Source organism: Silurus meridionalis, chromosome 9 (assembly GCF_014805685.1).
Source record: "Silurus meridionalis isolate SWU-2019-XX chromosome 9, ASM1480568v1, whole genome shotgun sequence".
Lineage (NCBI taxonomy): Eukaryota > Metazoa > Chordata > Actinopteri > Siluriformes > Siluridae > Silurus > Silurus meridionalis.
In genome coordinates this window covers 23,511,492-23,527,660 of record NC_060892.1, presented here as the reverse complement: position 1 = coordinate 23,527,660, position 16,169 = coordinate 23,511,492, and the positions used below count along the sequence as shown (strand labels likewise).

At 37.4% G+C, this 16,169-nt stretch overlaps 1 protein-coding gene across 2 annotated transcripts in view; it reads right to left on the bottom strand.

Moving 5' to 3' along the window:
• The window catches only part of nek7 (NIMA-related kinase 7), a 59,352-nt gene extending 48,810 nt beyond the window's left edge, over window positions 1-10,542 (bottom strand). Inside the window, exon 1 of one of the 2 annotated variants that reach the window (XM_046858056.1) lies at window positions 10,293-10,542. The gene's annotated coding sequence lies outside the window, so the exon portion shown is untranslated. The remainder of the gene's footprint in view (window positions 1-10,292) is intronic. The other variant, XM_046858054.1, reaches the window with a different exon arrangement.
• Window positions 10,543-16,169: the final 5,627 nt, after the last annotated feature.

The following is a 16,169-nucleotide window of genomic DNA, read 5'->3' as shown; positions in this document are numbered from 1 at the left end:
TTCTGACCCACCAAAATACCACCAGGCCATAAAGGCAGAAGGAATAGAATATTGTTAAAAAAGCTTGTTTTTTAAATGTGAGAAGTATTAATTAGAGTATTGTAGGTCTTCAGACAGCGTTTGAGGAACGCAAGTGATTCGACTGTTGGGATACCAAGAGGAATTTCATTCCACCACCTTGGTGCTAGAACAGAGTAGACTTGAGGAATGTCTTCCTTGTACTAAGCGAGATGATGGACCAATCAAGCACTGAGGTTGTGGATAGAAAGTGTTTTGTGGTTGCAAGAAAACAGGGCTTAGCAATATTAGCAAGTGTCAGTATCTTACCTATAGTTCAATTTATCCTCAAAAAATCTCAGATCATTCAACCTACTCGAAGCCATTTATACTCGAGCTTGAAATAGTCTTGGTCTACGATTTTATATTTGCTCAACTGTGATCCTATAGTAAGAAATCGTACATCACTTTTGATTATACTGGGCATATTCCCACTTACTTGGTCCAAACTGACCTCGCTACGACTTGCAAATGAACATTTATGCCGCTAACGTCGTACACGGAAAACGGCATCGGACCATTTTTACGAGAAATCTGACTGGGGAGATGTTGAGTGACAACGAGTCTGTGATGATTAACTAACTGTGATGGGCGCGTTTGAATTAATAGCCGGCAGAAATTGGATTCGTATTTTGTCAGGCTGTCGGAGCGCCTAACGGGCTTGTCAGGGACTGCGTGTCACTTAATGCGAACTAATTGCGAAGACGTGTCGGAAGTTGTCCGTAGAGTATGGAAGCATTGATTCCGTTTTTTTAATTTTCTTCCTGATTGAGTACGAGAAGATTGTATATACAAATAAGTCTTGCTTATGTCTTCAGTAACACCTCACCAGCCTAAAGGTTAGAAATCTTTTTTTTTTTTTTTTTTTTTTTTAAATCTTATCCCTACGTGATATCAAACTGCCAAGATATTATTTCTCACCATGTGACACTGAAATGATCTACGCCGGTTTTTAAGCTCTGTAATAGTAACAGATATGTTGGATTCCTGACAGAATGGATTCCTTACAGCCCCGGGCCCTTTCGCTAATCTCACAGGCTCTGACCGTGTGAGCTCCTGACAGGAATATGAACAATTTTCCAAATAAATTAAACTGAACGAGGAAAAAAAATAAAGAAAAAAACTTTCAACAGCATTTCTTTTTTGAGATCCTCGTTTTTCCTGTCAGGTTAACACTCCCGGACAATCCAAAGGCTAGTGCGACATTTTCACTGTAAAAATCGGTGCGAACTGGTTAAAACTGGAGTTGAACTAAAAAACACAAAGGAGCACCGTGACATTAAGGCGACACCAACTCATGTACAAGTATGGGACTGGGATATTGGGATAGGAATGTCGCTTAGCCGCGAGACAAATGCGTGAAAAAGTTCGGTCCCTGTGCCAGCCTTGTCAGAATGTGTGTTTGTAAGAAAAAATAAATGAATAAAAAACGTAGCAGAATCCAATGAGTGTATCCTAATCAAATATATGCTATACATTAGCCATAATAACTTGTGCTAACTAGGCAGGGGATAAAATGATCTTGTCTCGAATATCACCATGGAAAAAAGGATGTTAGCCCAAAATGTTACTCTAAGAAGGTAGCATTAAGGCCCACGTGTCGAAAATTGTAAATTGTAAACACAATGGGGGCGACCAGAAACGAACATCGAAGGAAAATCAAGATAATTACAATTTCTTTAATGTGAAGACTGCAGATTTGGCATTTTTGGGGGCCAAGCACCTCAACAGCCATCCTACAACTGTTGATGAATCGATCACCGGAAAGCAGAGCTATAACATTAAGTGAAGGAATTCAATAATGGTTTGTAGTTTCACTCGTGACGTGCGGGGTTTGACCGCAAACATTGTTGGAATTCTCTGACTGTACGAGGAAAGGTCTGGATGAACAAATAGCCGGCGGGGTGGCATTGCGCCGGGGTTTGTTTTTGCCACCACTGTTTCCTGTGGTGTTGTCTGCTTCTATGCTGACCTGTGGTTGTGACTGCTACTGCTACTACTGCTGCATAGCCTCAGGGCATGGTCCTGAGAATGTCTACCTGGGTACCCTCGGTGCTTGGCCCCCTAAATATTACAAATCCTCATCTATTATATATCGTACTCATCCTATTTTGTTTACAGTCCAGACAACATGATCTTTACAGGTAAATAACAAAAACACCAAAGCAGAAAGAAAGAAAAGACCCGGACAATAGAAACCGGTCCCCGCAACTTGTTCGGCAACCAGTTTTCTCCGCCGGAAGCCATGCTGAACATACATAAATAAATGTACAGCTGCACAGCACATGGATTTTTCAATGCGGATGAGGAAATAGTCGGATTCAAGCGTTTATGTTTTCCCCTGGTTGGCGGATCTAAACTACTATGGCGCCTGCTCAATCTACACTACCCCATCACCTTGTCAATTTAATCCCATTGTCTTTGCCAAAACATGGTTTTAAATTCAAAACATTTACCTCACTAACATCTGCTTTATTCAGAGGCCGCATCTTCAGAGGTTTCGCAAGTGCGATAAACAGGTTTTACAGGGTTCACCCTCTCTGTTTACAGCACGTCGTACTTTCTGCTGTAAAATATTCCCCGTTAAACTGTCAGCGGTGCTCGGCACCCACCTGGCGCTCGCAGTATGATGGCACAAGGCCGGCGTTTCCGCCCCTGCTTCGCCTGCTGCACCGCTGGCCAAACAACTGTCCCCGCACCACAGCAGCGCCAGTACCCCGCTAACTTCCGTGCCTGACTTCGAAACATCTGTAAAACATTTTTATTCTGTCCTGAACCACGCTGGCAAGCGTCTCCGAGTGGAGAGTTGGCAGGACTTCTGAAACGGCGCTTGAGAAAAAAAAAAAACGACTGCCAGCACAATAACGCTACACGAAGAGACAGTTATGCGTTAAGTAAGGTTTAGCCTTTACCATTGGCAAGGGGGTGGGATTGATTTGGTGCCCCTTGTTCTACCCCCAGAAAAAAAAATTCCGCCTTTGCAGCTTTGAAAGAATGCCACACAATTGGCGCTGGCTTCACAAGGCGGACGCATTTCGTAACTACCAACAGAAGGTACCCTGCTGAACAGCTATAAGGAGACCCAAACAATGCCCCTGTACACAAAGCCAGCTCAGTGAGGATACATCGGATGGAGAAGGTGAAAGATATTGAGAGGCCTGCTATGGAGCTCTGACCTCAATTCTACTGGGATGGATCGGACCGCTGAACGCACCCCAGGCCTCCTCACACCGTGTGCATCCTGAATCATAGCACCTTATTTTACCAACACCCATGTTGCTGAATGAGTCCAAATCCCTACAGGCACATTGCGAAATCTAGTGGAACATTTCAGGAGGTTACTCTGACAGCTAATGGGGACGAAGTGTGCAATGTGATGGTTAAAAAGCAAATAGAAACCTTATGCTCAGGTGTCAACAAACTTATCCTGACATCACTCACAGCTTTCTAGTGGAAAGATTGTTTTTCGCATCAGCGACAGAGCAATGAGAGCAGGAAACTCCTAACCTGCCAGACAACAGAAGTCCTGTTGAATGGCATTTCCAGTATTTCACACGTGACATTCCAGATATACTAAGAAAGCCTTTCAGAGCAGCTCCACTCCATCCTATGTTCTCTGACTTATAACACATGACCATAAAGCTCCATGAGAAGCCTTGTGGCAGATGCCTACTGGTGTTGTTTTTACACCGTCACGTGCATTGTGTAATTATATAATGAATGACATATGCCATAAGAATGATGTATGATTTAATCATAAATAGAGAATTATAATTTTGTTAATCGGTAGTGGCTTTAAACACAGCTGGCTCTGATCTAACACTTGGCAAAAACTGATGGTTTGAAGAAACCATTATTTACGTCTGTACTTTTGACAGTCACCAACAGCTGGAACCAAATTCCTTGTGTGTGTGTCAACACACTTGGCCAATAAACCGGATTCTGAAAAAAAAGAAAAAAAAGGAAAAATATTTCGGATCCTCTAACGAATGGCGAAGATTAGAGTCGGAATTTTGGGAATTTTTGGAACGGGAATAAATAGATAGATAAATAAATCGATTACTTTCGGTGCATTTTTATAATGTGGTGTATTTTATTCTACTTATTCTTATCCATGTATAGCTTTTTCGTTGTTTAAATATTTTTTTTTTAATTGTGATTATGTAAATATAAAAGAACTATTCAAAAAATTATTCTATTTTTAGAAACATTTCAGTAGACTGTGTGCTTCAGTTTTTAAAATAAAATTTTATAGGGAGAAAAAATTAGAAAAAAAATATTTAAAAATAAAAATAAACAAAGATATTTTTATAAATATAAAAATTAAAAAATATACAATATTAAAAAATAAAAAATCATTGCATAATATCTAACTTACCTTAGAAGTTAATTAATATTAGGGATGCAACTAATGATTATTTTGATCGTTGATAATCAGATTTTTATTTTTTACTTCTAAATTAGATGCTTTGCTTATTACAACTCTATAAAACCCTAATTTGAAATATTTGCGTATAAAATTGAATTTAAATAATGCAAAAGCCACATATTGCGTTATGATACAACATTGTTTTGACAAATATTGTAAAAAAAAAAAAAAAAAAAAGAAAAAAGGAAAAATATTTCGGATCCTCTAACGAATGGCGAAGATTAGAGTCGGAATTTTGGGAATTTTTGGAACGGGAATAAATAGATAGATAAATAAATCGATTACTTTCGGTGCATTTTTATAATGTGGTGTATTTTATTCTACTTATTCTTATCCATGTATAGCTTTTTCGTTGTTTAAATATTTTTTTTTTAATTGTGATTATGTAAATATAAAAGAACTATTCAAAAAATTATTCTATTTTTAGAAACATTTCAGTAGACTGTGTGCTTCAGTTTTTAAAATAAAATTTTATAGGGAGAAAAAAATTAGAAAAAAAAAAATATTTAAAAATAAAAAATAAACAAAGATATTTTTATAAATATAAAAATTAAAAATATACAATATTAAAAAATTAAAAATCATTGCATAATATCTAACTTACCTTAGAAGTTAATTAATATTAGGGATGCAACTAATGATTATTTTGATCGTTGATAATCAGATTTTTTATTTTTTTTTACTTTCTAAATTAGATGCTTTGCTTATTACAACTCTATAAAACCCTAATTTGAAATATTTGCGTATAAAATTGAATTTAAATAATGCAAAAGCCACATATTGCGTTATGATACAACATTGTTTTGACAAATATTGTAAAAAAAAAAAAAAAAAAAAAGAAAATACACAGTTTGTTCAGTTGTGAAGATTTAAACATCTAGAATATATAATTAATTTCGGTTTCGTACATTTAAACAATCATTCGAAACAAGCATTTAAACGTAGTCAGAGTAAATCACGTATGAAAACGGATAAGTTACTGTTGTAGCGGACAAATGCTATAAAAAGAGAATGGAACGGAGAAAGGCGGCGAGCTAACGGGCTTTGTTTAAAAAAGAAAAAAAGAAAAAAATATTGAATCCGTCACTATGCCGCGACCGGATGCTCTCAAGTCACGGCAGAACAGATCCGGCGCGATTATCGATTTTAATTGATTAGTTGTTGCAGCCCTAATTAATATATTTCGCAATTAAAAAATATTTAAAATTAATTCTAAATATTACGACTTAAAATGTTTTTCTTTGCTTTAAAACCAATATGGCAAGTTAATTAGTCGGTTACATGTATGTACACAGATGAACAGGAACGAAACATGACTTCCTGGATAGGAGACCTCATGATCTTCATCCTCTTCTAAACCTAAAGCGTTTCTTTTCTTAACAAATTTGGATTCAAAGTTCTACTTTAGAACAAACTTGTCAGTCTTTGATTGAACCGCTTTTAATGGACATGCTGGTCCATTTTTACTTTGGTTCACATCTTCAAACGTCACCCACAATGCCGTTCCACCACCTGCTGAAAGTGGCGTAGCAGGATTTATCTCTCGCTTTGATGTCGACCCGAAAAGAGAGATGCAGTGGCGCTTTAGTACTTTAGTCTATCCGGCTTTCTAAAATCCTCTCGCTCTGTTCAAACGCACCAGTGTCCGAGGTTACGCCTCTCGCGCTACTACCACCACTGTCTCGACATGACCGACCATATCACTTTATTAGAAACACATTTTGGTTCAACTGCTTGTGTTCATAATATATAAATAAAAAAAAATTCTAATATTAAGAGGAATATGTTTTAAAATAATTAATTGCAATTTATTTTTTGTAAAATAACTACTTATATATGAAAATAAAAATACAATAAATAAATAAATAAATACAAAAACTAAAAATAATTAACAATAAAAATCTTTTTTGAGATGAGCAGGTCCAAAAACGAGTCCATATTGGACATTTCTGGTTCTGATAGGAAAACTTCCTTAAGACGGAGAAGAAAAGAAGAAGTTCTGCCTCACCCCAACAGAGAAACACGGCGGTAGAAGCTCAATAGTTTCTGGTTCAGGGAAGATTGGAAACCTGCAATTCCGTCTGAAAGCGAACATCCAGGCCTCTGTTAGCGTTATTCAGAGCGTGAACGGTCAACTAGAGCAGTGGTCTCCAACCCTCCTGGCCCCGGACAGGCGCCGGTCCGTGGGTCAATTGGTACCGGGCCGCACAGAAAAAATAAATAACTTACATTATTTCCGTTTTATTTATTATCTGATTCTGAACGGTTTTATTTTGGAAAATGACCGGATTCTTTTCGCCACATCTGTCTATGACTCACTCATGACGCATGTCATGATGCTTCCCTCGGTCACATGTCTTACCTCCATCCCCTACCTTCTTAGAGGGGCTGCACCGGCCGCTAACACATAAGACATTACCGATAAATTGAAACCCCCAAGCTACGTTTATTATTAGAATTATGTCATGGGATGCCCAGTGTTATGTCATGGCATGCCCAGTCACCGCACCTAAATCCTATTGAACTGCTCTGGGATGAACTGGATCCCGAAAAAGAAGTTTCCCAAAAGGCATGGCAGTAAAAAAAAAAAAAAGCATTACAGCCGATTGTTTGGAAACTGTTTGGATACCAAGAGTGTGTAAAGCTGATATTCATAGAATAATTGTTTTTTTATTTTTAATTAAAGTGGAACACCTGTATGTTTAAATATATATTTGGTCGATTAAACCTTAATACCTTAATGGCCTAGTTTGTTGAATAGAAACATGCATGTCTCTCTCTCTCTCTCTCTCTCTCTCTCTCTCTCTCTCTCTCTCTCTCTCTCTCTCTATATATATATATATATATATATATATATATATATATATATATAATTAAATTTGGCGCTACAAAAACGTGAACAGGAAGTGTGGTTTTCTGCATTTGATTTTACATACACAAATAGAACATAGTAGAGAATCTTCCGGAAGTACGCTCATGTTTCGATCGGATAGGCCTGGTCTTTTCCGTCTATCTGTGAGGTTGCTGGATGCAGTGTATTTTTTTTATAAATATGAGAATTCACACCTCCACCCCAACCTGATCCAATCCTCCCTCGAGCTTGATTGAAACACAGCGTGTACTCCCCTTGGTGTTTTTTTTTCTCTCCTCGATACTGAAGCGGTACGCTATCGTTTATAACTGTAAGATCAAAGTTTTTCGCTTCTGAAATTGATTAGAAAAATGGCAAAAGCGAGTCTTACAGACACGGTGTGGGCTGCCTGGCTTCGCTGCGGGACTCAGGGTTGTGGATTTGGCTTCCTCTGCCCCCTTTTACAAACGCAATTAGGCCGTTTTCACAAACTCCGGAGTCGAGAAGGGGGGGGGCGGGGGGGGATGGGGGTGTTATGTTTATATTCGAATATGTTTATATTCCTCTGCCTTTTTCGCATTAAAGCGTCATGAAACTCTGAGTCACTTAACCACTTGGAGACGTTCGTTTATGCTTTATATCTTCTCCTCCTGAAGCGAGGAGGTGTTTTGATACCTGCTGCGAATACTCGAGGCCATGCTCCGGGGTTGTTTTTTGGTGGGCGTGGCTTGCGAGCGATCGTTTGGGAAACGTTTCATGAACCGTGGGGTTGCGCAATGGCGTGTGTCAGTTTTGACAGCGCTGGGCTTAGTGCAAAATGATGAGCGTTACTTTACGAAAGAAGGAAACGCCCTCATGGGGGTGGGTTTAGTGACCGATCTCGTTCCTCTGCAGACTCCCCGACTGCCCGACTGCCCGACTTCTGCACCTCACATAGTGAATTGGAGGCTCAAATACGTAATCACTACTACTTTCATAATATTTTTTAAAACACATTATTGTATCAAAGTGATGATGTCTAGATTAATTCACTACGGTACCACAGAAGCTGTGTCCAAAATTCTCTTATTTTCAGAACTCGATCGTTCTTAGAACCGCCCCCTGCCAGGTCCGGAGGACCCCTGTAGTCGCTGATACTGACTGACAAGACAAAATCGGCTTCTCCCACCAACAGAAAATGTTCAGTTTTGCTTTCTTTGGTTCTTAAAAGGTTAAAGCATTGTCGAGATTCAACCTCTAAGTGGTATCTTAGTGGTTATGGTGTTGGACTTGGGGTCGAGAGCTCAAATCCCAGCCACACCAAGCTGCCACTTTTGGGCCTTTTAGCCACAGGCACAGGACGGGGGCACAGGACGAGACAGCCAGATTTACACATGTAGAAAACCCAAAGAGATTCAATTATTAAATCCTCAATAAAATGGTTTGATTAGGCGTTGTACAATCAGTACTTGCATACCCCCTCTCGCATACCCTCATCTACAGCAACAAGCTTAAATAACTTTTACACAGACATGTGAAATACGTTTTATAGACTATAAAAGTCCATGACATTCAAATAAGATTCTACAAACAGTTTGTTCCCCAAAGCTCAGTTCAGTTGTTATTGGATTGTGCAATCTGAGTTGAGGCAGGAGACCTCAGCTTCTGCTCTCAAAACCTCACCGGAACTTCCAGCCGAACTCGCCGATGCTTACAATTAAAGTGTTCAGAATCATAGAGAATTGGAATTAATAATCCAGATCAGAGAGCGAAAGCTTTGTTTAAAAAATGCAGGTTTGAAGATCGCTGTTTTGACACCATTGTGGCACAAATAGCACATGAGGCTTGACACACTTTGAAAAGATACCTTCTAGGGCAAGTGCAAGGAATGCTGTATTGCTGTGCAAGAAGACAATTTTTAAGGTGATAGTGTGAAAACGTAGATAAACAAAGTACTTTTTTGTAAAAATAAATAAAATAAATATATATATATATATATATATATATATATATATAGAGAGAGAGAGAGAGAGAGAGAGAGAGAGAGAGAGAGAGAGAGAGAGAGAGAGAGAACTACAAGCGACGTGGGCGTGGTTTATTCTAGGTGGGCGTGGTTTAGTCTAGGTGACATATACAAGTGACTAATATTCACTAATACGCTGTGAGGAAATCTAAATATTATTTTTGTGTAGTATGGAGGAATTTGCACTTTTGTACACCTAATATGATTGTCATATTCTACAGAACCTCCTATACAGCCTCCAACTACACTTTGTTTAATCTGCAAGTTTTATTAGGTTTATTTTATTACTAATATAGTGCGCGGTGGAAAGCCGAGCGGCCACTGCGCATGCGCGAACTTTCTTCCTGCGAACTTTCTGCGTCGTTCTACTTTAGTTGTCGGCCTGTGTGTTTATAATGCAATCAAACCGCATAATAAGACACGACAGGAAGCCGAGAAGGCGACAACGTCGCGTTGTTAACGCGTTATAACACGCGTTAACAGCTCAGTGGTGTTCTTTACGCGGAGAGCTAGTGTACGGCTTTCTAGTAGTGCGAGTGACGCGCGAACGCGCCCGCACATGCGCGCACACGTGCGCCCCTAAACACGCACACAATACGACCCTGACACGCGCATTTACTTCTGTAAACATCTTTATATAAATATATATTGAAGTCCAATTAATAACACTATTGAAGTATCACACAGATCACTCGGGACGACTAGAAACGCTCCCATGCTAACCTGCTAACTAGCCACCTAGCGAAGAGTTTCAGCTAAACTTTAGCTCAACCGTTCTTTCTTTTCTTGATTACAGTGACTACACTCTTCCTCCCTTATTCACGATTCACCATGTCTAAAAACCCAACACACACACGTGTGTTACTACTACTACTTGTAAAACCTGTAAGCAAGTCAACTGTGTCATTAGCTAGCAGGTTAGCCTAGCTGGCTAGCATCGCTATATGTCTTACCAGGAAGAGCCAGCCTAGCGTCCACACACTGTTTAACTCCGACCGAGGAGGAGGGCGATGGTGGTGGTGATGATGATGATGGTGTAGGAAAAATCACTCCAGGTTTCAACTTCGGAATAATTCAACAGCTGCCGGGCGAGTGTGTAACATACACACACATATATGTATATATATTTATATATACACTCACACTCTTGCGCGCGCACAGGCTATGGTGGGTAGTCCTAGAAAGTAAGTGTGCGTGTGCGTCGTGTGTGTGTGTGTGTGTGCGCAGAGTAACTTCTAGTTCAATTACACTACATTACTATACATTAATCTACACTATTTTACAATACATTACACCACACTACATTACACAACACTGCATTACAAGACATTACACCACACTACATTACACAATACTGTATTACAATTCATAAATCTACACTACATTACAATACATTAATTTACACTACATTACGTTACACTACACTACATTACACTACACTACATTACAATACATTATACCACACTACATTACACTACACTACATTACGTTACAATACTCTACATTACACTACACTACATTATACCACACTACATTACAATACACTACATTACACTACATTACTACACTACATTATACTACATTACACTACATTACATTATGTTACACTACACTACATTACACTACACTACATTACACTACATTACTACACTACATTATACCACACTACATTACACTACATTACACTACACTTCATTATACTACACTACATTACATTATGTTACACTACACTACATTATACTACACTACATTATACTACACTACATTACAATACATTACAATACACTACATTACACTACACTTCATTACACTACACTACATTAAAATACATTACACTACACTACATTATACCACACTACATTACAATACATTACAATACACTACACTTCATTATACTACACTACATTACATTATGTTACACTACACTACATTATACTACACTACATTATACTACACTACATTACAATACATTACAATACATTACACTACACTTCATTACACTACATTACATTACGTTACACTAAACTACATTATACTACTACATTACACTACACTACATTAAAATACATTACACTACACTACATTATACCACACTACATTACAATACATTACAATACACTACATTACACTACACTTCATTATACTACACTACATTACATTATGTTACACTACACTACATTATACTACACTACATTAACAATACATTACAATACACTACATTACACTACACTTCATTAAACTACACTACATTACATTACGTTACACTAAACTACATTATACTACACTACATTACATTACGTTACACTACACTACATTACACTACACTACATTACATTACGTTACACTAAACTACATTATACTACATTACGTTACACTAAACTACATTATACTACATTCGTTACACTACACTTCATTATACTACACTACATTACATTACACTACACTACATTATACTACAGTACATTACACTACACTACATTATACCACACTACATTACACTACACTACATTACGTTACACTACACTACATTATACTACACTACATTACACTACATTACATTACACTACACTACATTACACTACACTACATTATACTACATTACACTACACTACATTTTACTACATTACATTACGTTACACTACACTACATTATACTACACTACATTACACTACATTACACTACACTACATTACACTACACTACATTATACTACATTACACTACACTACATTACACTACACTACATTTTACTACACTACATTACGTTACACTACACTACATTACACTACACCACATTATACTACATTACACTACACTACATGACACTACACTACATTTTACTACGTTACATTACAAACCATTACACTACACTACATTTTACTACATTACATTACATTTCAATACACTACATTACACTACACTACATTATACTACACTACATTACGTTACACTACACTACATTACGTTACAATACACTACATTACATTACGTTACAATACACTACGCTACACTACACTAAATTATACTACACTACATTACGTTACAATACACTACATTACACTACACTACATTATACTACACTACATTACATTATGTTACACTACACTACATTATACTACACTACATTACGTTACAATACACTACATTACACTACACTACATTACACTACATTACACTACATTATACTACACTACATTACATTATGTTACACTACACTACATTATACTACACTACACTACATTACATTACACTACATTACATTACAATACACTACATTACACTACACTACATTACACTACACTACATTACACTACACATTATACTACACTACATTACATTACACTACACTTCATTATACTACACTACATTACATTACGTTACACTACATTATACTACACTACATTAGGTTACAATACACTACATTACACTACACTTCATTATACTACACTACATTACACCACACTACACTACATTACATTACATTACATTACATTACTACACTACACTACTACATTACACTACATTACACTACATTACACACTACATTACACTACACTACATTACATTACACTACATACATTACACTACTACATTACACTACACTACACTACATTACATTACACTACACTACATTACACTACACTACATTACATTACTACACTACATTATACTACAATACACTACACTACATTACACTACACTTCATTACAATACATTAAACTACACTACATTACACTACACTACATTATACTACAATACAATACACTAAACTACACTACACTACATTACATTACAATACATTAATCTAAACTGCATTACACTACATTACAATACACTACATTACAATACATTACACTACACTACATTACACCTCATTACACTACACTACAGTACATTACACTACATTTCACCACACTACTTTACACTACACTACACTACATTACGTTACAATACACTACATTACACTACACTACATTATACTACACTACATTACATTACGTTACACTACACTACATTACGTTACAATACACTACATTATACTACAATACAATACATTAAACTACATTACATTACACTACACTACATTACAATACATTAAACTACACTACATTACACTACACTACATTATACTACAATACAATACACTAAACTACACTACACTACACTACATTACAATACATTAAACTACACTACATTACACTACACTACATTATACTACATTACAATACCTTAAACTACACTACATTACACTACATTACACTACACTACTTTACACTACACTACATTAAACTACACTACATTACACTACATTACAATACACTAAACTACACTACATCATAATACACTACATTACCATACATTACAATACACTACAATTCTTGGGTTTATTAAATAATTTAACAAGTGAATATTAGAAATTGTTTTCTATTCTAAGTTTTAGAATAATCTTTTGTCACCTTCGAAGGTACTGAAACATCTACATCTGTGACCCAGTCCTAGTAAATTCTTATAAATATAAGTTCAGAGTTTCCGATTTGACATGCGGTCAATGACAACAATCACGACGACAGTGGGAATTTTTACGCCAGACAGAACCCAGTGTCAGTGAGTTTAATGTCGCGGTGTATTGTTTATTGTGTTTAAGAGTCCAGCTAAGAAACCTGACAGACAGGGATGTTTTGGCTCTTGTCAATGTTTCTTTTAAATCTTTGGGGTGGACATACGATACAGAAAAAGTGTGTGAACAATGGTGCTCAGTTTGCAACTCACAAAGTCACACGTCAAATAGAAAGCAGGACCTTCTGGTTGTATCGCAGCACTTTGGCATGGATTATTTTCATACATCTATTTTTTTTGCGTGTACTGTATGTTCAAACGTTTGTGGACTTGTGGAGGTATGGGGGTGCAGTCAACATTTAAATTAATCACAAAAATGGTTTAATAGGGTTGAGGTCAGATCTCTATAGCAGGCCAATCAAGATCTTCCATTATAGCCCATGTAAACCATATGTTCATAGACTTTGTAAAGACAACATTGAAGGTGAAGGCTATATACTGTAGTGTTAATGAACTATGGAATAAGAATCAGGTGCAGAAATCATTTTATGGGAAAAAGACATTTCCAGGATCCCAAGTTCTGAACTCAGGTTACTGTATTTATAAAGTTTTTTATTTATGATTTTCTCGTGTCCTATAGGTGCAAAAGTGTCCGTGCATGGTGTCCAAAGTACTCACTTATACAACTTAGCAGTTTGGTGTCTTACACAAGGTTCTATCAGTGGCGCTTTTGGGATTTGAACTCACACCCAATTGATCAAAAGTCCATCTTCATAACCACTATGTCTTCCCCGAACGTTTTCCATTAAATCTCATTTTTTAAAAAATATTATGCTAGTTTCTCAGGGTGGCGTCTCCAACACTAACATCTGGACGCCTATAAATAAAAACGCATGAGCGACTTTCTGGTAGATTTACTCTGCTGCAAATCCAGATGTTTGCGTCGCACATGTCTACTGTGTGATGTCATATTTTATAAGCAAATATAAAGCCCAGCTCAGTGGCTCCATGATATCGCCTGTAAGGTCACCTTCTTTGCTTTTATTTTTATTTCGTTCCTGAGCTCCTCAAGATGAAAAAAGAGGGCAACTACAATTTCAAAGCCTTTCAAAGCATCTTACATCCACTAGATTCTATATTGTTGTAAAAGCGTGTGTGGTTGCATGCAGACAAGTAAAAATCCTTTCGGTGCAAATTGACCCAAGTGATAATGCAAGTGCCTCAAGTCCTGTCCCCAGCAGTTTTCACAACAAGTTCTGCTCGTGCATGGAGCAGTCAGCTTGGGACACATTCTGTTTATGCAGCAACAGCAACTTCGGAGCCTTCAGCAACATCAGCAACAACAGCAACAACTCCCTCTGCCTCGGATTAACATTAACCATCAACCGACTGCTTTCCAGTCCACAGATCCCCCCGCCAAAGGCAAGACGAGCGTGAACCTTCCTGTTGTTCCAGGCGGCTCTGGTATCCAAAAACTGACAAATATGATAATACTTCTATATTGTGTTTCTGTATTGCTTTTTGGAAATATGCCAGAACATGACTTGAGATGGATACAGATGAAAAGAGAAGGCCCTCAGTACCTCATTTCAACTTACCTGTCTAAAGTACACCCTCTCCAGCCAGGATCCCGTATCACATGCAGCTAAGCATGACCCAACTTTACTTCCAGAGGGGCCAGAAGTCTGGATAGTGATTGTAATGTGAGGGTATAACCAGTGTAAAGTTTGTCCACTGATTCCTTAATCCAGGTCTTTCAAGGTTAAAAATTATGTGTGAAATAAAAGATTGGCATGCGTATGTACTGTATATTGGAATAGTCACTTTATAATTGTTCATGAATATAATTGTGTACTGCTTTACCAGCTTTGTAACAACTTGATCTATCATCTTACCAGCTGTCAGTACAGGCTGTGGAGGGATGTTCCTCATGGCTTAAATATGGTCTAGGAACAAATTATCCCTCTTTGTGCAAAGTAGAACCCCCTCTCTTTTCAAGAAGTGTGTATGTGAACTTTACCTTATAGCTCAGAGGACTTGCTGCCAGGCTATAACATTCCTCTGTATCAAACACAATATGAGCAATAGAGGTCCATTTTTTCAAAAAACAATAAGGTCCTAAAGCAGGAGTTCCTTTGGCCATTGACGTCTCTGAGCGAAAGAAAAATGCTTCTTCCTTTTGGACTTCAAGATATAACAGTTGCTTTGTGTGAGTCCCACCATGTGGACCACTGCATTGCACCAAACCACGCCTTTGAATTGTATACAGTCTTTG